The sequence below is a fragment of the Aythya ferina genome (assembly GCF_964211825.1).
Source record: "Aythya ferina genome assembly, chromosome: 1".
Classification (NCBI taxonomy): domain Eukaryota; kingdom Metazoa; phylum Chordata; class Aves; order Anseriformes; family Anatidae; genus Aythya; species Aythya ferina.
Window position 1 is genome coordinate 95,575,122 of NC_140296.1, and position 21,582 is coordinate 95,596,703.

General features: G+C 41.2%; 1 long non-coding RNA gene across 1 annotated transcript; it reads right to left on the bottom strand.

Annotated features, from left to right (window-relative positions):
• Nucleotides 1-10,846: 10,846 nt before the first annotated feature.
• On the bottom strand, nt 10,847-14,006 carry LOC311426740. The gene is made up of 3 exons (XR_014686993.1): nt 13,955-14,006; nt 12,289-12,386; nt 10,847-11,871 (listed from the first exon to the last, which is right to left on the bottom strand). It is a non-coding gene; the product is annotated as an uncharacterized lncRNA (long non-coding RNA).
• Between the last annotated feature and the right edge of the window lie 7,576 nt (nt 14,007-21,582).

Below are 21,582 nucleotides of genomic sequence, written 5' to 3' on the forward strand. Positions count from 1 at the left end.
CAAGTCCCACATCCTAGGCCTTGTCTCACTATAAATCAATTATGGTTGCTTTACCTGGATTCTTCTCTTGTATTTACCACAGATCCTCTTTACATCCTCTCGGTCCAGGCACACTGAGGGCCCAGCTCTGCTCACAGTGTAGTGAGCAGCCAGCCCTCTTCCCAGAGCTGGTTGGTGTTGGATCTCTCCAGGCACTTGTATGTGCTATAATAATGCTGTAGGGAGTCAGATTTCATTCTGTACTTTTCACTCCAGGACACATTCACATCTGCCTTTGTCCTCCTGAGAATTCAAATGTGGAGAGAAGTGTATAGCCAGGAAAACTTCTGACAATCTTAGGTCCTCCAAGAAAAGTGGATGTTGCTTTCAGTGTTATTGTCACCTTACGTAGGCCCTTCCTCCGAAAGAAAACATGAGGGGTTAGAGCAGATAGGGCTTTAAAAAGGAGAAATACCAAGATATTTAAGAGAAAAGGAAAATTGGCATCGATGACTGGAAAAGCCAATGAAGTCCTGGAAACAAAATTAACAAGGCTGCTGTCTCTTCTGATACAAGAAGCCGGGAGGCAGGAAGGGAGCACAAATTAAAATAGCAGATGGAAGATTTACAGCCAACACCAGCATCCCAGCCCAGTGTGGGGTGAAGCCATGGGGCTTACTGTCCCAGAGCAGTGGTGACATTAGGAACTTGCTGTGTTCAAAGGGAGAAAGGTGATGTATGGGAGCGACCTCCATCCCAGCCTCCATACCTCCAAGGGAGGCTCACAATGTGTGCCAGGGAGTTGCTGGCACGGGACAACTCTGGTTTTATACTCCAGTAGCAGGTGCCTGCTACTGGCTATTGCCAAGGACAAGACACTCAGTTAAACAAACATTTTATCTGACCCAGTGCAGCTACCTTTTAGAGCTTTATGAGAAAGACAAGCAGTGCAGGTGCTACTGCTTACAAAAGCAGATGAAGTCAGATTCATGTATTGGAAGGCTAAGGCCAGGACCTGGAGCTGATTTAACATCTGTGAGCATCAATACTTTGCACCTTGCTTCCAAATCATGCTGAGAAAGCCTGCAATACCCTCCAGAAGTCTGGATGTTGCTTCTCTTATTTGTTTATCTGAACCTGCACAGGTCTTTGATACACCATGAAGAAGGCCAAACCCATGGTCAGTACCTTTACTGTCCTGTCACTTAAAATTACAGGAAATCCAAAGTCTGGTGTGGCTGCTGATAAATAAAGTAGCTTCTCTAAATAAAGTGAAGAGTAATTTGGATAGTGGAACACTGTGCAGTAGTATAGCCCAGGCACAACAGCTCCACTGAAGAATGTTTTACCAAGCAGCCAAGGTGCTGTTTTCAGTTCAATCTAATATGGATTTTACTACTTGAGGGAAAGCAGTGTGTTAACTTAAAAAATGCTGTGCTAACTTCTCTGGTTGCAGAAGCATGTGAGGAAAAAGTAGTGTTGATCAAAACAGGATCTGTCACTGTCATCTGCTAATGAAACACTGCAATTGTCATTCTGTGTTTCCAAGAATAAAGGAGAAGGACTGGTGCTATTTCTCTGCTTCTTGCAGAACACAAAGGTCAGTGACACACAGAAAATGGTATTTCATTAACTAGACATTTGTATTATAAACATTATTCCCAGACACAGGAAAGTCCCAAAAATCTGAGTCACTGGTGTTTGAATAGATGTTTTGTGAGGCTAAGTGTGGGCCTTTATAAATAAAGCATTGATGGAATAAACAGTCACTTTGTATCAGAAAGGGAAAGTTTTCACAAAACAGTGACATGACTTAGAAGGTGTTTTTTTTTTTTTTTTTTTTTTTTTTCAAGTGAGCAATCCTATCAGGAAATTTAGTCTGTCTAACCTGCACCTTAGCCGACTGCTTGCCTAAGATATGCATTTTGTACTTGGAGTATATCCACCGCAGCTCATACATGTGCCTAGTTTACAGCTCTTTAATCTTCCTTCCTCTTGATCTTAGTTGTGATCATGAGCCTAAAAGATAATTTTGAGCTACTGTGATGATTCAAGATGCTTCTGCAGTTTGGGAAGAATGGAAGATGAATCTCAGATCTTTAAAACTTGAAGCCAGATTTTGTTGCTTGAAAAGTCAGAGCTGTGCCTGGTGATTCCAGGCAAGCTTTTTCCCGTGCAAGGGTTCCTTGAAGGAATATCCTAATATTCGATGTAAGTTTACAAAATATTCAATTTACATTGAATATTAGGATAACATGACTCAAAAGTTTAGCAGCTAGAATCAGGGGACTGTCAGGTGTGTGTCCTGCCCACCAGAGTTGGCAGGATAAATAGGGTGCAGTTCTGGAAGGCAGATATAGCTGTTGTTGCATCCTACTGAGGGTATCTATGTCTGGTACCTCAGCAGGCTAATGTTGAGCTCCTGAGGTTGGGCTCCTTCAGCAGCTCTGCTTTGCTTCCTGCTCCTTCACCTCTTGTTCTTGCTGTGGTTTCAAGCAGAGCCTCTACTCATGCATTTGCACAGCACCTGGTACCTCATTACTGAAGGTGTCCCTGGGTGAGGCTCATTGCAGCAAATGAAAAACCAAGAAAGATGGGAAAAATTTCTTGTGCCTCCTTTTTTTACAGTGTGTTCACTTTTCATTGTGTCTATGGCCTGATGAAATTGGCCTGACTCTCTGCTGCCTTGCATGGTGCTGTCCTTGTGGCTGTGGAAACAGAACACCAAGAGAGCTTTGGCGTCAACAGGATTTTGCTGCAGACAGATGTGCTGTAGCAGGCGTAGTGATTTCTGCCTTCCTCTGCTAGACACATTGGCAAGGATTTCCTACTATTTCCTTGAGAGTGGGAGAGTGCTTCTCCCACTGAGATCATTAGGCCCTCTGAACTTACGGGTCCGACCTTGCTTTCACTTGAGACTAGGAAAAGGATGAGAGGGAAAAGCAGCAGCGTTGGGAATGAAAGCTCTTTGCAACTGTAAACTGGCTGACAGCACCAGATCAAAATGTGCGAAGAGGCAAAAGAACATTAGGTTATAAAGCCAGTTTTAATGTTGGATGGCTTAAAGCAAACTGCACTTCAGCATTGTTTTATATTTCTTTCCTTTCTTTCATATACCCCAGGAGAGTGGCTGACAGGCATACTGCAAGAACAATTAGTTTCTCTGGTAGATCAACTTGGAAGAGAAATTCCTGCAGGGAAACCAGGGATAGTAAATGCAGATATGATTCCTGTACTGGGACTTTAAATGTCAGGGCTTTGCCTACCCACCTTGCCAGGGCAGCGTCAGGAGATCTGGGGGGAACATCCTGAGAACAAGCAAGGCGTTCTGTTTTCTCTATCACAGGAGAGTGTCTCTTCTTTCCTGTTGGTCGGTTTCTTTAATTAATCTTTAATGATAGCAGATGTTTTGCTTTTGTATATAAAGCTAAAGCATGTAAAAAGTTATTGGAGTAATACAAAGATATAAATAGATACTCGCCTGTCAATCTACTTATCTTTACATGTTTATACTATTTAGGAACAAAACACGTAACACTAGGCCCACAAGTGGCTGCTAAAAAGACATTTTCCCAACACTGCTAATAGGAAAGTGTGTTTTGGGATGTGGTAACAACCCAAATAATAACAAAACAGAAAAAGACTATTTGCATGGATTTCATTTGCTTGCCTTTTACTTGATTGGGCAAGATTTTAGGCACAACTTCAATCAGACAAGAATAAAAATAAAAACTCCTATCCAGAGGCCATGAGCAATTAAACACAACTGTGGGAAACGTCATTTGCAGAAGAACACTTCCTTTCTTTATAAAGTGTGCTGGAGATGTGAAAGGGCACTGTGTGAAAAGACAGAGGAGCCAGGTAACTAGAGTTTTCATGTGTGTGCTTCTTCCTCCAAATGAATGGCCTTGATGGGCTCCTCAGAGGTCCCCTCCTGATTTCCTTCATGCTCAGGTGCTGGCACTCATCATGAGGTGGCTTTGATGCATTGGCAGGTGCCCATCAGCAAAGGGGCAGGCCAGCGAGGTCTCCAGCTATATTTATAGCTTGCTAGCTTGCAGGTAACTGTCAGGAGCGTGAGCACTGAAATGACCTGCATTTCAGGCACTTTGCCCAGTATCATGAGCTCGTTTTGACAAAATGATGCTTTTCCCATATCTGCCTTTCTTCCAGAGAGGAGATGGCACTGGTAATCTCACATCTTTCCTTCCCTGCATAGGGCACCTGTTCTTGCTGCCAGGGATGGGCTCCTCTTGCAGGAGCTGCCACCCTCCCTGAAGGACATAGGGCTGGGGATGTGGACATAGCCTGGGGACAGGCCAGCTCCTCCTTGTGCCTCTGCTGAGGCCTGGGGAAGCCTCTGAAGGGAAGGAATGTTTAAGTGGCAAGGTTAGCCCTTCATTGCCCTCTGCTTTTACCAGGGCAGGTGGTCCTGTGCTGCCCTGAGACCTGTTCTCATATGTACTGTGTGTTAGTACACTTAGTGTGAAGCAAGCATCCTGCAGCTTTGCACTGCTGTGGGGTCTTCAGGATGCAGCTTCATTCACAGCGGAGGTTGGTGGGTTTCTATGGTCTCTCTCTTTTTAATAGGAATGTCAAAATAATGCCTCTTCTTTTCATCTCAGCAGAAACACACACTGCCTAGGTTTCCCTGCTGCCCACAGGTGAGTTATTGCACATTGCTCCTCCCAGCTCAAAGCCTGAGAGTGCTATACTTCATCCCTTACTTTGCAACATTTGCACACCACATGAGTGGGCAAGCATATGATTTTAAGGAGTTCACAGAATCACAGAATCACAGAATTTTCTAGGTTGGAAGAGACCTCAAGGTCATCGAGTCCAACCTCCAACCTAACGCTAATAGCCCTCCACTAAACCATATCCCTAAGCTCTACATCTAAACGTCTTTTGAAGACTTCCAGGGATGGTGACTCCACCACCTCCCTGGGCAGCCTGTTCCAGTGCCTCACAACCCTTTCAGTGAAGAAGTTCTTCCTAACATCTAACCTAAAACTCCCCTGGCTCAACTTAAGCCCATTCCCCCTCGTCCTGTCACCAGGCACGTGGGAGAACAGGCCAACCCCCACCTCGCTACAGCCTCCCTTGAGGTACCTAAAAAGAGCGATAAGGTCACCCCTGAGCCTCCTCTTCTCCAGGCTGAACAAGCCCAGCTCCCTCAGCCGCTCCTCGTAGGACTTGTTCTCCAGGCCCCTCACCAGCTTCGTCGCCCTTCTCTGCACCCGCTCAAGCACCTCGATGTCCTTCTTGTAGCGAGGGGCCCAAAACTGAAAGTTATTATTATTAATTTTTTCAGAGTGGCCTAATACATTTTAAAGGACTTTTGATAGATGTAAGCAGGTGAGATTTAATAAGGTGTCTGGAAAACAAAGCAGCAGACTTGCAGAGTGCATTTTGTAAAGGCACCAAGGGTGACAACCTCGTGATAACTCATAAAGGTCTAAATAATCTCTGAATTGCTATGGAGTGAGGATCTCCCTTCACCCCACGTGATATAAACTTCTGTGTTCCTTAATGCAAGGGCTGTAACCACCTCATACCCATGCTTGCCACTAGCTGTTCAGCTTGACTGCATTGCCATAAGCATGCACAACACATGTGCCTAGTACATGCTCTGCTGGCATCAGCTTCATCCCTGCAGGAGCGGATGGCATGGTGCCCAAACCTTCTCTGGCCCCTCTTTTTTGCTCATGTCTTGCCCTAGGGATGTTTACTGGGATTTCCACTTTCTAAAAGGAGCACGGGGCAAAAATACCCCTGTTATTTACGTACCCTTTTTGCTTTCTGGTGCTTGGCTAGTGGAGCTTTTGGAGCTATGTGGTGTGAGATGGTGCCCACAATTCTGGCAGGTGGTGTAATAATCAGGAGGTGGCTAAAGCTCGTCTCAGCTCTGCTGCGTAGACCGCTCAGCACAGCAGCTACTTCAGGCAGCAGGAATCCTCTTAGTCACAGAGTGAAAGAAGTGATTGACTTGTACCCCACTGCAAATGGTTTTAGAGGACAAGCTGGGCTGTTTGGAGAAGACCAGCTTTGTACGAAGTCCCAAGCTAATGCAGAGGTTTGACTAAAGTCAGCTCACTCTTTTTTTGTGACTCTACAAATAAAGCCATCCTGGGTGTTGGCCTTTGAATATACATAAGGATGCATTGCGTGGGATCCTTCTTACAACACTTAAGTAAGAAGAATTTCTTTGTTATTGAAAGTATTGTTTCAGGAGGAAACGAACAACCTCCCCTCGAATAGAGAAAATATTCTCCAAGTAGGTTGGTTGTTAGATTAGCTGGTTTGAATGGCTTTTCTTTCTCTGAGCTTGGATTCCTCCTAGAATTTCTGGACAGAAGTTTTATTCCTCTGTGAGAGAAAAGCAGCTCTTCCCATCACAAAGATTTTTATTCACCAGGGGAAAGAAGTGCTCAGACAGCTGTAAGGAAAAACAGTGATACTAGCACCCATGATATGGGATGAAATTGTGTGCTCATTATGGAGAAACTGATTTACACAAAATGAAAACATTGTACGTTCTTCCAAAGACTTTGCAACTTCAAACTAAACCCAAATGGTTTTTGAATCATCCTGCTACTTTGTCTTCCATTTTCTTACAACTCTGGGTTCTGCTGGTGAGTGGAAAAGTGTGCCAGAGGAAAAGGTGAAGTGACGCTACCTCTGGAACATCTTCAAAAAAAAGGTCTCAGAAGTCTCACAGGAAAAAGTATGTCTATGAGATCTTTAACCTTTCTTTCACTAAAATAAGATTTAACCTCACTGAAAGTTTTGAGATTTTCCCCTGTTATTTCCCCCTTTTTTTCAGAAAAGAATAGCTCTTTGAGCTGAACCCAAGTAATGTAGACATTGTGTTGATGGGCAAAGGAAATGAAATAGTGAATGGTTTACAGTTTCCTATGGTCAGAATGACTTACCTCCACTAGCACAGAAATGTTATTGATTTCTGTCTTCAGTGCTTCTATGTGTGAAATAGAAACCTCAAGGGTTTCATAGTGTAGAGTCAAATTTAATGTTTTGGTCACTCAGTGATCTGGACACAAGTTTTGTAAATGTTCACTTGAATCTCTGGGAGAAAAAGGGCTACAGATCTCTCTGAGAATAAGATGGAGGCTTTTGCCTTAAGATACAGTTTTTACCTTTTTTTCTTCAGTGACTGGTCTGAGACTTCAGGAAAAACCCCTGTAAGAACTGAGAATGATCTTGGGCCTTACTGGCTTTAAAACCAGCTATTTCTGATGTACCTTCTCTAATTGAAATCTAAGGTGTGATGACATTAAGAACAATTTAGCTCAGTAACACTTTGAAACAGGCATACAATTTTTCTGTGTGGAGTTGATAAGAACAACAATGAGCTGCAGGTGTCAGGTGTTAGACATGGCAAAAAATGCTCTATATGTTCTACTTGGTTTATACAAAGGTGTATGTTGAATAGAGGAAAATACACACATTAGAGGATCAAAGCTTATGGACTTCAGGCAAGCATTTACAAATAAACGAAAGTATTACAATGATAACAAATATGAACTTCCAAATTAGTGTTTAGAAACATGGGAAAATATTAAGCTGTTCTGTATTTAATATTAACTTGAGCCTGCAAAAGGTAAGACTTGAAAAGCCTGTGCAATGAATAAGTGCTGCTTTTAGTTCTGTTTTTGAGCTTTCTTTCCTAATGACAGCACATGGAACCATGCTATCTGTCCACCTTAAAACTGAGTGAATTTCATCTAAAATAATGGAGAAAGCTAAGATCTTAAACACATGATATTCTTTATATATTTATGAAATTGAAAGCTGGGTAGAGGAGAGAGATGTGCATTAATGCTCCCACTGAATAGAGGGCCAGGGCACAAAATCCACAGGCACATGCTCTGTTTGGATTGCAAGCTATCAGGTCTGCATAGTTCAGGCTACAGCCTCTGCCATGTTCTTGTTAGCTAGTAATTGCATTTTGGAGTGCAGATGGATCTAAGGTCTAGTGGCATGGAGAGAAATCACAGATATGGCAGAAGGAGTAATGTCAAGGGAGAGAATACAACCAGAAATTGTGCTACTGCAGCCTTGAGGGATCTGTAGGGATGGCGACAGATACAAGTCTATAAGAAAACTGGCTTTATTAGTACTTCTGCTCAAAGTATGGCTTGTAAAATGTTATATTAAGACTTTAAATCTTGAACCTGAGATGTGCAATACAGAACGAAGTGAGTATTGTAAACTCATTGAAATTCATTGAGTCTGTAAACTTCTCAACATCTCATATCAATTTCAGTCAACAAAAGTGCTGTTGGTCTAGCAATGAAAGAATGTGCTAAAGACTCATGATTCTTGGGGTAGCGTTTTAGTAGATCATTTCTTCTCAGACTTAGGGAAATCTAAAAAATCAGAAGGTGAAAGCTCTGGGAGGTTACATATGATTACATGAATATTACATGAATATGTGATGATTCAACTTTCATTAAGGTAACAGAAAGACTCCCATTGTTTTCCTAGAAGATAGCTAGACTGGACAAACAAAACAACTTAGAGCAAGTCTTCTGCAAATTTGTTTCAACTTTGATGATTCTAGTCACGTGTAAGCTTTGCTGATAATTATGATCTAATTTGAGAAGAAGAGGAGAGAGAAATCCCACCTACCTTTCTTGGGATCATAGTAGATCATGGCCACTTGCACGAAGGACAACAACCCACCTGGGAGCTGGATTTGCACTTTTGCTCTGGCTTTCCAAGACTGTTTCTTCTACAGCTTTAGTTGTGAGACTGGGAGAAAGTTTTGTTTTTATTTATTTTATTTTATTTTATTTTATTTTATTTTAGTTTAGTTTAGTTTAGTTTAGTTTAGTTTAGTTTAGTTTAGTTTAGTTTAGTTTAGTTTTAATGTCTTATTCCTCCAGTTGCCTGTAAATGAGCATGGATATAAAAGGGAAGTGGAAAGTAACAGTGATTTTTTGCTACTACTAGTAAATGAAAGATAACAAAGAATCAGGTCCCACAATATCATGATATGAGGAGCTGTGAAGACTGAATTTCAATCAACAGGAAAAAAAAAAAAAAAAGTTAGTGAACCAGAATTTCAGGATATGTAAATCATAGAAGCTTTATTGCAGTCAACAGATCTTCATTCTTTTCACGTCTTTTTAAGTGATTTATATAGCAGGAAAGCAGACATAGCAGGGTGCAGAACTCTCTGGCCTATCTCTCAAATATTTAGCCTGCCCTAGAGTTGTCTGAAACCAGAGATATCAAGAGCTGCCAAGTCTGGAATTTGGGTTATGTTAAATCCTGTATTGTTCCCCTTGTGTGGTGGTGTGATTGCTACATGCTCCTCTTTCTTTTACATGGTAACAAACTGTAAAACAGCCTTCACAGGAATGGCAAGTTTAGCTGTAGCCCTGAATCAGGAAAACTATTTTTCTGCTTAAGCTGTTGTATTCAGTTCCAAAAGCCTGGGCAGCTTTGCTGCTGTCTATGCCTCCGGTCTCACTTACGATGCCTCCCCTTGTGGCTGCTGGGCTGTCAGCGGCATCGCTGTCTCTCTGTTCCTTTTGCCTGGCCATCATCTACGATGTTTTCCATTAAAATCCTGTATGTTCCCAGGTCTCCTTACATTCTCCATGTTCAAAACCATGCCAGAGGGGTCTACTACTGCTCCTGTTAGTTATTCACTGCTCATATTTTTCCCTCTTTTTTTTTTTTTTTTCTTTTTTTTTTTCTTTTTTCTTTTTTTCTGGTTGTTTTGTGTGGTAATCTACACTAGGGAAAGGGTCACTGGAAAAACACAGAAAATGTACATCTGCTTCTTAAGGGCAGAGCACAAAAATGAAATACCGGAGATGAAAAATGATCTAGAAAAATACATTCTGAAAAGCGAGGTTCAGATTCTCAAACTGCTTCTGTGTTGATATTTCTCTAGAGAGAAATGTTGTTAGAAACTTGGCCCATTTTCATGTAATTCTAGAATCTGATCTACTGATGTTTATCATCTGCTAACATGATTCTGTAATTCTGAGACTTATTTTAACACTCAGGATTTATTAACCACTGCTCAATGTTAGTTGTTTGGTTAAGGTATGGAAAAGTCAGGACTCTGCTGAGTGAGAGTTAGTATGGTTTGACAGAAAGTCTTGTGTCCACAGTGCATGGATTTCCTACTCAGATATGACATGGAAAAGGGGAGCTGTTTGTAAACTGGGTTAGAAGTATTCTTTACACGACACAATGGAAGTGTCAGCATATCTCACAGGCTTTGATTCTGAATTTATTTGAGGTAATGCCAACAGAAATAATTTTTTTTTTTAATAGAGGCTTCCCTGTATTTATCAAGGTGTTATTTAGTTGAAGTTGTTAGTTATTAAAGGCCAACAGCTTTCCAAAAGTGTCAGAGTGAGCTGAATTTCCTCTCCTCTCCTCTCCTCTCCTCTCCTCTCCTCTCCTCTCCTCTCCTCTCCTCTCCTCTCCTCTCCTCTCCTCTCCTCTCCTCTCCTCTCCTCTCCTCTCCTCTCCTCTCCTCTCCTCTCCTCTCCTCTCCTCTCCTCTCCTCTCCTCTCCTCTCCTCTCCTCTCCTCTCCTCTCCTCTCCTCTCCTCTCCTCTCCTCTCCTCTCCTCTCCTCTCCTCTCCTCTCCTCTCCTCTCCTCTCCTCTCCTCTCCTCTCCTCTCCTCTCCCTCTCCCTCTCCCTCTCCCTCTCCCTCTCCCTCTCCCTCTCCCTCTCCCTCTCCCTCTCCCTCTCCCTCTCCCTCTCCCTCTCCCTCTCCCTCTCCCTCTCCCTCTCCCTCTCCCTCTCCCTCTCCCTCTCCTCTCCCTTCATTGGACATTGATGTTCATTAGATGTTAGTGACCACCACAGACAGAAGTAATCTTTCCCCACAATTGTTTATTAATTCATTAGTGACTTCAATGTGTCTCAAAAATATCATTATAATTCATATTCCATGCTATGATAGTTTTTATTCTCTTCTAGAACAAATAAAAAGGTTGCAAAACATTTTTAAGTACTTATGATGGTCTTGTTTTTCCTAGAAAATAACATATTTGGAAGAAAGTCTAATTTAGCAGTATTGGGAATAGCCATTTTTGTCTGTAACAAATAAGACTCAGTTACTACAACTGCTAACTTCTTCTATCCCTATCTTAATAAGTGAATGACATATTATTGGCTATAGACTATAATTAATTTTCCTTGGCTGCAGTCACATAATATGAATTTAGAAAATGTTGATTATTTGTCCTCTTAATAAACTCCTAGAAATGTCTATCAGTGTGAACACTTAAAAATTAGAACAACTAAAATGATTTACCATTTTACAAAATCAAGCTGTAAGATCCATGGGAGAAGCAAGGTAGTTACACATTACGTCTGAAAACTGTGTGTTTTTATATCACCAGTTACTGTTATACGTTGATTGAACCGAGATTTTGTCCTGAAAAATTACTCTTGTTACTACTTTGTAGTATTACTTGGTTTATTCAGGCAGTAATTTCAAGCTGAAGGGGATCAGCAAAAGTGCTTTCATATGGTATTTCTTGGGTGTAGCATGATTTTCTTAAAGCAAATATGTACTGACTGAAAGACATTTGTTTGTACAGTACCTATCCCTTGGGCCTAATGTTCCAAAAAGAGAGTGATGAAGTTAGCATGTGAATTGCCACCCTTGTACATGTTGAGCTTTTTAGTCATTTGTGCAATATGGGAAAACCCATGAAAACTCTTAGTGTGTATAGTATTTTGAAAAACATTGTAGTGTTGCCCTTACAATAAAAAACCATAATTTTTGGAGAGGGAGGAAGAAAGCTGGTGTTCCAGTATCTTCATCCATCAGTGTTTTTGCTCTGAAATTATTGTCATGTGTAGCAGAATAAAGGTAGAGAGATTTGTATCCTGAAAAAAAATAAATGCACAGATTAGTGGTGTGATCCATCACATGTTAAGAATTGCTTTCAGCCGTACGTAACCTTTAAAAATGAAATCTAGCTATTGATTTAGATCAATACTCTTCATCACTTGAAAAGTGTTTGAGTAGATTCCCTCTCATTCTTTAAAATTCAAGGTTTCTAGCCCAGTTTGGGTCAGAGCGCATTGATCTACCATTTTAGTATTAAATTCATTGTTAGCTAAGATACCGATAAAAAGGCTAACTGCCTATCCAACAAACTAAAAGCTCTACATAATCAAATTTGGAATAAGACTGACTATGCTGGTAGAGGAAAACTATTTACATCAGTAAATAGATGAAAATCTTTGCAGATATAATGACAAAATATGGAGAAAATAGGAGTTCTGGTAGAAATAATTTACCTCAAAAAGGAATAAGAATAGCAGATAAATGGAATAAGTTAGCAGAGAAAACAATTTCATGAGTGCAAATCATTTTAAATGTCTGCTTCTACTTGTTTCTGAAAAAAAAAAAAAAAAAAAAAAAAAAAGAAAAGGTAAAGGTTAGAAAGTATAATAGTAGAATAAAGAAGCTGAATTAAGCTATTCAGAGCATGGCATCTGTAGGGGAATTTTTTTTTGTGCCAGCTTGGGCAAAATTGGCTTCATATTTGTACCCATGCATGTAGATTACACATTAGTCTTATGCAAAATAATGAATCTTTACAGAAAATTACTGTATTAATTACCTTATGAACAAACGTTATCTAAATTGTATGGCTGGTTAGCTGGGTTAAGCCATATCATTCTAAGACCACTTATTTATGGTCCAGCTTTCAGAAGGCAATTCTGCTTTGGTGAAATTATTATTATTATTATTTTTCATAAATGAGCCCCCATTTATGGTTATGTACACCTGAAATATGTTTTCTGTTAACTTTCATGTGAGCAAACTGACAAGTTCATGAAAATCAAGCAACTACTGCCCGTATCAATATCAATTTGAATGTGCAAATAATACTAAAAAATACTTTCCCCTTTTAAAAGCTTAACCCCAAATGTTTTAATATGTTTGATTTTCTGTCCAAATCAACAGATGTGTTTTCCATTGGCTTCAAAAAGCTCTGGCTAGGGCCTTTGTGTTCTCAGTTTTCATTTCCTGGCTTGCCTGAAGGTGTTTGGTGTAGCATGCTCCTTCTCCTTGTTTGGGTTGTAGCAGTACTGATGCTCAGAAAGCAAAGCCTTTCCAGGTATTTCTCATCCTAGACCTTTCCTTTGGACCTTCAATAGAAGAGTGCAGCAGAGAGAGCACTTGTGGATGGTATTTTGCCACTTCAACAAAAATCATGCAAAGGACATGGGCTCTTATTAACTTCACTAAAATGTGGCCAGCATGGGGTAAGATATCCCTGCAGGCAAGACAAGCTGAGCTGCCATATTGAAGCCACTGCCTCCTTTTGGTCATTAAGTCGAGCTGCTAATTTTAGTTGTCAAAACCAAGCTGTTCCTAGACCAGTTTTGCTGTGCAGACCTATGTTAATGTAGCAAGACACCTGTCAGGCCAAGAGGACCATAGATGTACACACAGAGACACAAACTGTAACTTGATCTGTCTCTTGTGCTCAGTAACTCATGAGAGTATAGACCTGAAGTCCTGTGATACAGTACAAGTTAACAGGGAAGTGTCCACTAACCAGTAAATGCTGTTTTAGTACTTTAAATTATGGATTAGTAAGACTTAAATACATCATACCACCTAAAGCTTTCTGGTAAAATGCATGTATATTGTGCTGTAGCGATTTATGCACTGTGAGTTGTAGACAAATAGCTGTAGATGTCTCTGATATATACTAAAAACAGAGATTGTTTTTTGATGAAGTTTTGAAATGCTAAATTGCACAAATCAAACTTACAGTGGTGCTTCTTGCAACCCTTTTCATGTACAATAAGTGAGAGCACATCCTTTGCCAGGTGGGTTTCTACTTTTACAATTTGGCATTATTGATAAAAGAGCCCCTGTATTTTGTTCACTTGGTTAATGTTAGATATGGAAAAGGTGAAAAATTACAAGTTTGCAAATGCAACTTACACATTAGAGATGACTGGCACTTCAGGCAGCAGGCTACTTGACTCAATGGGAAGTACTTTGCCAACTCTCTGTGTATTAAATCTGTTGGAACTGCTATGTTCACATCTGGGAGCAGCAGTAAGAACCTGAAACTGCTCTTCTCACTGTGTGGGGAAGAGCAAGAAATGCCAAGCATCATGTGTCCTGGACCTTGGCAACAAATGGGAGAAGGTTATTGTCAGAGTTTATTTTAGGAGAACCAAGTTCATCATTTACAACGCCCTGTTCTGTGTTATTGGATGCTGAATAAACATATAAGAAGGACATGAAAAGGACAGCCCCTTCCTACAGGAGCTGATGCAATACCCAAAAGTAGAACAAAGGTCAAAGCAACAACGATATTTATAAACAAGAAAATGACAGCTTCCCAAATGGTCTATCACCAAATTAAAGCATTTATTGAAAATGAACTGTTTCTACTGGTTTCTGACCACTGAATAATACTTTATCTTCTGTATAGCTCTGCTTCTTTAAAAGACATGTTATCACACAACCATCTGTTGCTGGAGTGTAGAAGGACAGGAGGATTCAGTTCTAAAGAAAATTGTGATAAATTGCCTGAAATCATTTAGGCTTTCCAATGTTTTTACTTTCCCTCCTGAAGAAAAAAAATAATTAAGTGCAGATAATGGTCTCTTTCTTCTCTTTATCTGCCAGTCATAATACATCACCCTATGTTCTTGTCTTGCATTCAAACAACGGATATCTCAGTATTTCTATTACTGCAGTATCATTAGAGTTTGCTGCATTTAGGGCTCATGCAGCATGCTCTGTGCTACCCGAAATGCAAAGAAGGCTGTGCTGCTCTATAAAACTTTTTGTTATGTAGATCTCATAACCCAGTGAGTGAGTTAATCCAGATTTTTGAAAGAATTCAGCCTCCCTTCAAGCATGTAAATAAGGTTCAGGTTTGCAGAACTGTTCGGAACCCAACAGCACTTATGAAAACATTTAGTTGAAGGCTTTTTCCCCCCAGAACAGCTCCTCACACAACACGTTCATATTACTTCATCACTGGAGTCCTGGCCTTGTATTTTATTACCTAAGTAAAAACTGAACATTTTTTTGTAATCTGGCTCATATTCTATCTAGTGAGAGTTGCTTTCCTCCACTCAGATGGTTTTGGGTATCACTTTTTGTAATACCTTTTTCTGCAACTTTCTGTCTGGGAGATGCATATTCCTAGGCCACCCATGTGTGGAAGGAGGTAGATCATGTTGCACTGAGTTTTTTTCAGTCTCTCTTCCCATTCATTTGCCATGAGCATTTGTATGCATTGCTTCTGGGCTGCTTGGTTATTGATGGGGAAGACTGAAACACTCAGGGGAACAGGGGATACTCCATTAAGCCACTTACAGCTTTGGAAGAGCATACATGAAGGTTACTTAAGGCCACTGCTAGATATCCTCCACAGAACTGGCTTTTACCTCATTTTCTTGTCTCACACACACCTTGCACACACAGTGAAAAAGGAAATAACAGCTCTGAACTTCTTGCATGTGAACCTACCATTTGTCAGACTTTTAATTCCAGATTTCTTTTTTTTATTATTTTTTTTTTCAGGCCTGTAATGAAGAGAGACTCACCAAAGACAATGGAAAGTTCTTTCTTTGGCTTCAGCAATTCCAGGATTTTTGGTCAACATCAAAACAGGGAAGCTGTTAAAAAGGGGTCTTGAGTGAAAAGGAAAAATATGTGTGTGAAGCTGAGGGCTCCATTTGTAAGTTGTGCTTGAGTTTTGAAGATGATGAATGACCTTTCAATTTTCAGTTTAAGAATATTACTTATTGTTCTCCTAGGAGGTACTCTTTAAACCATTAATTGTTCTCAGGCTGCAGCTTTTATTTTCTTTGCTTTGGCAATGCTAAAGCATCTCAAAATTGGTAAGAATGGCTATAAGAGATTGTTTGTTCCCATCTCTCCCTGACCAACGCTGAGCCTGGGAAGAGCTTGCTCCTGGCCATCAGGGCAGACATGAGGTCAAGGAGATATATGGTGTGTGTTGGAAACACAGCCTGAATGCTCTGCACAGTGCCTCTTCTCTGTTCTCCACGGTTCAGTGAAGAAGACAAGCTAGCAAGTGGCATGGACCAGACCTTTGTGTAACTGAGCCAGCCTGGGGCTCTGTGGGATGTGACTCAGGGGTGTTCTTTCTGCAGGTGGACAGCTTAACTTGGTGACAAACACTAGGGCATGGAGTCACCAGACAAGCAGCTCCCACCCCAGGCACATCAGTGCCTGTCTTGTCACTATGGGACATGACCTGGCAACTTATTTTCTTATATTTCTTCTTATGAGTGTGGCTCAGCCCAGATTCTTTCACAAATGCTGTTGCTCCCATTTTGTTGTTCCATCAATAGGACTACTCAAGAAAGGAAGCATGGCATACTAACTAATGTCTGTTGTGTATACAACCAGTGGGTGAGGATGAGATATTTGGACTACTCCCTTTAAAGGTTTCTCAGATATGTAGACCATTCTGTGCTCAGACAGTAATGCTGTTTTTCCTCAGCTGGCGTCACCACACACTTTTAGCCCTTTCACTTACATGTAAAGGATAGTACCTGACAAATATTAATATAAAACAGAGAATGTATGAGTGCATCCTTTTATTTCTCTCTGCTTTTCTGCAATTCCTTTCAACTCACAGAAATAAATTTTGCTTACAATGACATTGATGTAAACCCAAGGCAACTCATGGGACACCACCACGTGCATCACTTTGCTTTCTACTTGGATTAGAAAAAGGGTACTGAATACACTTTTTCCTTTATTTTTAAGGGCAGTTGGGAAAAACAAAAACAACAACAACAAAAACAACAACAACAACAACAAAAACACTTTTTATTAACATATAAAAAACTTATTAAAATACCCCCTGCTTCAGAATGCCTATTGCAAATAGCTTCCATTGTGTTGCTGAAGTTAAACACTGACATAGCTGTACTATTTTCCATGCAGTTGTAACAGGAAGATAGACAAAGAGAATTCATATTACCCACTCTTTTCAGCAAATTCTGTCCTAGGATTCTCATCTATGAAAAGCAGAAATATTTCTGTCCTGGCTCATGGAGTTACTCTTGTGAAACCCAGGTGGTTCACCTGAGGAAAAAAAAAAGACAAACATACAAACAACAAAACAAAACAAAACAAAAAAACAACAAGAGAAAGATAAGCATCAAACCCTAGTTCCTGAGTTTACAATCTGTTTTTATGTGCACAGCAGGAAATATTTTTTAAAAATCCTGGGTATTTCCAAACATCTGACTTCTCAGAGGAGTAAAAATGCAATCAAAGTATTTCCTTTCAAAGCTGCATCACTTTAAGATTAGTCAAGGGTTTTTTGTAACATGAATTTCCTTTTCAGAAATGTTTTCTATTACATCTGTTTATTTTTTTTTAGCAATCCAATTAAATCCCTCTTTCATCAGGATGGAAAATTTGGTGCAGCTCATTTAAATATACATATCCCATGGTATGCATGGCTACTATAGCAAACATTTAAATATTTTCTCAGTTAGCTTTATGCCTGTCTATGCTACAATAGATCAGGATTTGACCCCAGCAATTATGACTATCCTCTCCAGAATGTCCGTTGGTTCCCTTTCCTTCAAATATAAAAGTATTTGTATGATACATACAGTACCACAGATTTTATTAGCCTAAAATATCCCTAGCACATCTGGATGCACAATTTGGATCAGCTCGTGATTTAAGATCCTTGTCATTTTCCCTCATTTTATGCATTTTACTGTATGTGCATTTGCTGTTACACTTTCTCCAATATATTTTAAATACAGACCTTTAAAAAATAAATTATTGCCTCAATCCCACATTTCAGAAATGTTCCAGTGTTTATGGAATGGCTTTGTCCAGATTAAAGGACAGAGATTTACATTCTTTTACTTTAATTGCTTATGGGTTAAATTAACACAGAAGGAGTCTTGCAACCTTCCTGCTCCTTTTTGCAATCGCTCCTGACAATCAAATCAAACCTTACTGTAATATGAATATTCTGGGCCAAATCTAGGACCTGCACCCCTGGGCAGATGACCCCCATTGTTTGCTCTCTCTGAGTGGCTGGAAGTGTCATCTCACTGCAGCACAGCTTCCCGCAGCTGCTGCTCTCTTGGCTTGACATCCACTTCACATGCCCCATGTGTAAGTTTTGTGGTTAGTCTTGTTATTAGTGTCACTCCTCCACCACCCTCCCTCGACTGCTGTGTTCCTGTTGGGCAGCCACATGGGAACATGTCCCAAGGTGCAGCTGTGGTGCTGGTAGGACAACAGAGTTGCTGTGGGGACCTTTTTTGGGTGGGAGATGGAGGCTGGTGAAGGGCTGGAGAATATACCATCCATGGTGTTGGTGGCTGAGGCACATTGTCTTTCCATGTAGTAAATGGAGTAATGAGTCTGGTATGTAATAAGTCTGGTTTTGCTTCATGGTAGTTTATTGCACAGCCAGCCAGCATCTGACCTTTCTTTCAAGACATACTGGCAAAAGAGTAGGTTTCTTTCCTAGTTTGGTCTTCCAAAAGAGGGCATGGAAAACCATAGGTCTGTGACTTATCTTTTACAATAGGAGAAAAATGCTGATGGGAAGCAAGGAGAAATCCTCAAAAGCAGAAGTGCCGAATGTTTTTGCCCACTGCTTGGAGCAAAGTGGCGATATGGACCCCAGAACAGGTATTCAACATGTTGAAGTGCCTTTGAGAAGCTCTTCATGTGCAGAACGGAAGAATTAGAGGCCATATATGGGGCTTTTGTGGAAGGGATAGAGCTGCTGGTGAGGACCCTATGGGCTCCTGCTGCACCACCGAGCCTGCCAGCCTCCTTGTTTCTTCTGGCATTGGCATACTGACTTTGGCGCTTTACATTCATGTTCAAAAGGAAAAGTTCACCCACTAGCTCACTACCTGGTTCCTAGAAAATGCTTTTGCATGTTGCATCCCTCACCACCTCTTCCCACGTGGCCTTGATCCCACCAGGCAGGCACGCTCGTGGCAGGGCTGGAGCTGCTGAGGGGGGCCGAGTGCTTAGCCTTGGCTGAGGGGCTGGGAAGCCTGACGTGCAGATGGTCCCAGCATTATTTGGACTGGCTCTAGCTCCTCTTGTCACTCGGCAAGACTGCTGAGGGCTGGCAGCAGTGCAGAGGAGTGCTGGGCGGGCTGCAGCCCGGCCAAGGGAGGAGCTGGTGCTACTGGGAACGGTGGCTGTCCTGGGAGAACAGGGGAAGCTGCAGGCGTCAGAGAAGGGAAATCAGGGCTCTCTCGGAAATTCATGACTCTTGAGCTGGGGGTGGGGGGAAGAAAGACTCGGTAAACCTTTCCCTTTGCAAACGTGTTGTTACTGTTGGCAAAATACAGGGGTTGCAACATTTTGTTTGCTTCTGCTAAGACGTGAGCTGTGCGCACTCTTCTGAGAACACCTTAAAATAAAGGCTGACTTTGGCAATAACAACGTGCTTGTAAATAAAGAGCTTTACTTTTGAGAAATGTTATCCCTAACTGGAAGCATTTGAGCAGAGCCCCTGAAACTATTTTCCTTTCTGTTATATACAGAATATAGATTCACAAGCAGGTCATGACATTTTTTGCTTTCTCATTAACAGGGCATACCTGAAATCATTGCCCTGCAATCCCATGCTAATTTCCAGTCAGGACAGTTGACAAGATGTGCATATGTAGCTGAAGTGTACACTGAGCAACAGGGACCGGATTCAGAGCTGGCTTTTAATGCCACAGTAAATTAGTTATGTAAAACAGCATCAGTGGGCATGTGTGCAAGCTGAAATAATTTGGTAGGATAGGACTGAAGCAAGGAAGGAGTTGGTGGAGTTTTGCCACCTCCTTGGATGGCTTGATTTGAGAAGCAGTAGCTGGCATTATATTTTAGTACATGTTTTGTCTCCAAACAGCTCTGCTGAACACTGAAACACTACTCTGCAAACCTCAGTCCATTGGCAGAGTGTCATGGCTACCGCTGGACCGCGTCCTCATATGTTATGTAAAGTCATGGGAAAGAAGACGAAGAAAACACTCTCTAGGTTAGGTTGCCAGCAGATCCAAAGGCAAAAGCCAGCTTTAACTTCAGGCCAAAAGCTTGGGAGTGACTATCTGAAACTTTATAAGACAGACACCGCTGGTTTAGAGTCTTTAAGCAGCACATCCCAAGTAAACCACAACAAAAGCTTGAAGAGGAAAGGTCAGACCTGTGAAATGCTATTTGTTTTCACTGAAACTTCATCTCCCACTCACCCCCAGCCTAACCAGCAGCGGAATCAATTACCACTTGTCAGACTGAAACCTGACCCCAGAAATGAAAGAAGGACATGACCTCTGGGGGGAAAGGAAACCACGAATGAACCACTTTCTCCTTCAATGAAGGGTTAACAGGACTGATCCTCTTCTTCCCCCCTTTAAGAAAAGATCAATACCACTGTTCTGTACATTTACTCTTCCTTTCATCAGGGATGGCCAGTAGGACAGTGAGGTTATTGAGATTAGGTTTCATAAATTACTCCATTTAATAATTGAAGACAAAGAGGTTCCATGCATTTTAATAGCATTTAGCGTAACCGTTCACATTTGTAGGACTCATAATAGATCAATTTCAACTGCCATTACCACTTGAGGTAATGGTGCTTCCACTTACCAAGTTTCTGTTAAGTATAAGATCAGCTTGTCAAAAAGTGGTCAGGTTTAAGGCAATATCCCCTACCGTCTCATTTTAGACAAGTCCTGAAGGGCATTCCCAATGGACTATCTACGACACAGTCAGGACATCTTTGTCAGTTCAGCTTGCCTTGCAGCTGCTGTGGCATCTGAGAAGTCTGTTCATTTCCATGTATAAAATGATATAAGAGCATTACTTCTGACATGCAGGACCAGGCTATTCCTCATTTAGAGCACCAGAAGTGAATGTGGGCAGGACAGGAGGAGCATCTTCTTATGCTTCCATTTTTGAATGTAAGGAAATAACCACTACGCATTGGGATGAAAAAGAAATCTATCTTCTTGGGAAGGGTAAGAGGTCCATTTGAGCAGTGGGACTTAAGTAGCTTGTGGTCATCAACCGCTAATGCTGGTCTTACAGGATTAAGGACCATATTTTAATCATCCTCTCACCCCCCACTAAAACCAAAGATGCCTTCTCTATTTGAGCATTCTGCAATTTGGGTTTGTTAGCATTCACATTGCATTTGAAATTATCTAATTTTGACTACATTCTTGTTGCTTGACTGCACATACCCTCCAGGGAGACATCTATGGCCATCTTAGCTCTGCATTTGTTGCATACTGGTGTTGGCCTCAAATTTAACCTGTCTGTACACTTTGCTGGACTATATTTTCCCCAAGTTACACTATTTCTGTCATAAAGTGTTCACATTTTTGTGTGGCCAGCCTTTATCCCCACAGCCCTGGCTCATTTCAAGGTGTTCAGGGTCTCAACCACTCCGTGGTAGGTAAGACACAAATATTGTACTTGTGGTATGTGTTGGGTGCTGAGCACAGCCCACACAGCAGTCTGAAGAAAGAGTGTCTCCCAAAGGGGGTGTTGAATGCACACAAACACGTGCTTTATTTTTT